We start from the raw sequence: 3,584 nt of genomic DNA on the forward strand, positions 1-3,584 counted from the left end.
TCTCAACCACTAATAGGTGGAAAAGGTAAAACAGAACTAGATATAATTATTCAGCCCTCAGAACAATAAAAAATGAAAAAGAACATCATCCAGTGCTGGAGAGGATTTGGGGAAATGGGGGTATTTATATATTGCTGATGGGAATATTTCATACACATTTCCGTATACATAGATATATGTATTATACATTGTATATATCGATATAATATATACACAATGTATTATAATATATATATATAACACTTTCGAGAGGCATTTGGCAATGTCTATTTTAAAAATACACACATTTGTACCTAATAATAAGGTTCAAATACAGCAAAAGCCGACACAAGCAAAGAGAAACGTACAAATCACCATTACACTGCCTTCTACAGGGCAGGTAGGTGAAAAAAAAATCAGAGAGGGTATACCAGTTTTGAACAACACGATTAACAATCGGAGAACACATATTCTTTGAAAGCAATAGATGGCACATTTACGGGACTTGGCATAAGGCAAGTCTCCACAGGTTTCTAGGAACGTTCATGACACAAATCACATTATCTACCCTCTGAGAAATTAGGTTAGAAATCAATAACAAAAGGATTAACTGTTTATTGCAAAACAGAAACGCGCTTCAAAGTGACACGTGTGAAATGAAAAAACATCATAACTGAATTTTAAAATACTTGGAAATGAACAATAATGATAATACGATACAACAAATCTTGTGGGTCTTAGATGGAAATGTGTAGCCTTAAGGCTTAAATTAGAAAAAGAAAGGCTGACTAACAATTAGCTGGGCATCCGATGTAAAAGATCCCATCACTGAATCCACAGTAGCCCCATCACCCACCCAGATTCCGCCCCCCACCATCACTCAGCTCAGAGTAGCCAATCCCCTTCAAAATCACCTCTGCGCGACGCTAACTCGTAAACAGCTGAGAACCGCTTCCCTTCCAAGTGCCGACCTCTAACACCCGGGTGTTTAGTGGAGGGGCGGGGGGTGTCTCATGAGCATGCTCAAAAGCACTTGCGAAGCTCCGTTCCCCAATCAACAGGGCACTTTCACGCAGAGTCCGTGAGAGTTCCCTTACCCTCTGCGGCTTTGCTGGGCTCGGAATATGGCCGCAGCCAAATGTTGCTGCTTCAGGGGGCCGCCATCATGGAAGGGTGTCCGTGCCGTACAGTGGAAGAAGCTGTTGCCTCCTGCCTCACGCAGCAGAACAGCGGGGCTGCCTTGGGAGAAGGTGGATTACCCTTCTTTGGGTAGACATCCTGGTGCATGGGGGTCTTTGCATTTAGCCTCTGAGGGGCTCCTAGGGACATGGCACGGGTGAGAGGGGAGCCATTACTAATGAAAAGAGTAAGAATAAGAACCCAGAGTGTGTCTGGGAGATACCACTGGAGTTGAGGGGAGAAATATCAGGATGGTACCCTCCCCTGGCCGATACTATGGAGTGTTGTAGAAGGGAGAGTAGGAGCGATACTGTACCCCTCCCCCGCAAGATACCACGAGGGGAGAGGTCGGGGTAATCTCAATCAACCCTCACACTAGTCACTCCAACTGAAATAATTGGTATCAACAAAAATTAGTTTATTTATTTTTGGGCCGCACCTCCTGGCTGGTAGGATCTCAGTTCCCCAACCAGGGATTGAACCCGGGTCACCACAGTGAAAGCCCAGAATCTTAACCAGCAGGCCACCAGGGACACAGCCTCCCCCCAATTAGTTTTAAATTAATATGGCTAATGGTTGTTTTCTCTGTCTAATGTAATGTGTCAATAAAAACATCTTCTAGAATTATTCATACTTCCTTGTAAAATAACATCTAAGTAATAATTATGCAAGTGCAGCCTTACAACAAATTTCCAATCCTGTCCCACAAGGAGCTTGTTGCCCCTTAGGGCCTCAAATATGGAATTATGGAGAAGCCATTGCCCCTATGGGAGATGTCGTAGGGGCAGAGGTGAGAAGAATCCACGATATCCCCTCAATGGATGAACTGCTACACATGCTTCAAAACCCATCTCACATGTGTCCTGTGGGAAGCCCTCTCTGACGGTGGTAGAGGCTCAATGCCAGCTGAAGTTCCTTCTGACGCGCAGGTCTTATTTGAAAGGACCTGGCCCTGAGCTCTGGTGTTCTCTATGTCTTTGTGCCCTCAGACCGGTCACGTCCTTTTTGGGCCCCAGTTCAACATTCTGGACAGCAGAGGGCTGGACTCTGTGATTACCCAATAATAGTGTGAAATTTTTCCATTAAAAAGCTGGGTGTAAAATAAATAAGCTATCATTGCCTTCTATCTGCTGACACATGTAAATGGTTGTGGCTGTTTGTCCAGAGGTCCCTGCTCAGTAAATATTGTAAACTATTTTTTACCTACTAAAGGAAGGCATGCAAGACAAGACTGATCAGAAGACTGTGGATATTACTCCTTGCATCTACCGTAGGGCAAAGAGGTACTCATCATTACATCCTTAGCTGCAGATATGAAAATATTCTGACCTTGCGTTCTTCCTCGTTTTCAACTACATGCCCATATAAATGTGAGGATTCGAGACTGGCCTGCTCCAGGATGCAGGGCAGTGAGTGGTAGAGTTTAAAAGGAGACTCTGATCTTCCTACTTAAAGTGCAGTCCTCCAGCATTTCCAATTCACATCACTCTGCCCTATCCACCCCTCTTTAGCAGTTATCACCTTTCAACAGTGTTTATTGCCTCTCTTCCCCACTAGGATGTCAGGTCCAGGAAGCTAGGGACTTGGGGGCTGTTTTGTTTTACCAAACAACAAGTACCAAGAGCAGTGACTGGTGATCAATAAATATTTGGTGAATGAACGAATAGGGTCTTACATACTTAGAAGTTCTCCATCTCTAGTATTTTCTGCATTACTCTAGAAAACAATTTTATAATTAGTCATGTCATCCAGAGATGCCTGCAGAGTCTTTAGGAGGGAATAATTAATCTTTTAAGAAAATGAATCCAGTGCATGCGTTTTGCTGCTCTCTACATGTATGGTAAGATACTAAAAATAAGGCAGTTGATTACTCCACATATGTGAGAACCAGAAATCACTGCAGTATCAGCACGAACAAAGAAATGAGCAAACAGTAAATGAATAAGATAATTTCTGATAAAAAGGAAGGCTATGAAGAAAACAAAAGCATGGCGAGGAGCTAGAGAGTTGTGATATAGATCGGGGAAGAAAAACATCTGAAGAAAGGACATTTGAGCAGGTGCACGAGTGGTGTGATGGAGTGAGCCCTGGAGCCAGAGCACTTTTGGCAGGGGCCACAGAAAGTATCAATGCCATGGAGCTTCTGCCTCCCTGCTCATCCCACAACTGGGTGGCATCTCTGGGCTGGAGCCAGAGATTTTCTTACCCCATTCAAGAAAGGGACATCACTTTTCTCCATGCAGACTTCCTCTTTTTACATTTAAGTGTTTATCTAACAGTTTAATTTTCCCAATTAACTTAAATATTAGTTAGTTTCAATAATATAATTAGCACTTATGCACCTACCACCCAAAAGAAAAGGTATGGCCTTAATAACCTCCATCTATCCATGTGTTCCCCCAATTGATGGCCCTGCCAGCCCTCAG

This window comes from Monodon monoceros, unplaced genomic scaffold (assembly GCF_005190385.1).
Source record: "Monodon monoceros isolate NGI ecotype Baffin Bay Population unplaced genomic scaffold, NGI_Narwhal_1 Super_Scaffold_22, whole genome shotgun sequence".
Lineage (NCBI taxonomy): Eukaryota > Metazoa > Chordata > Mammalia > Artiodactyla > Monodontidae > Monodon > Monodon monoceros.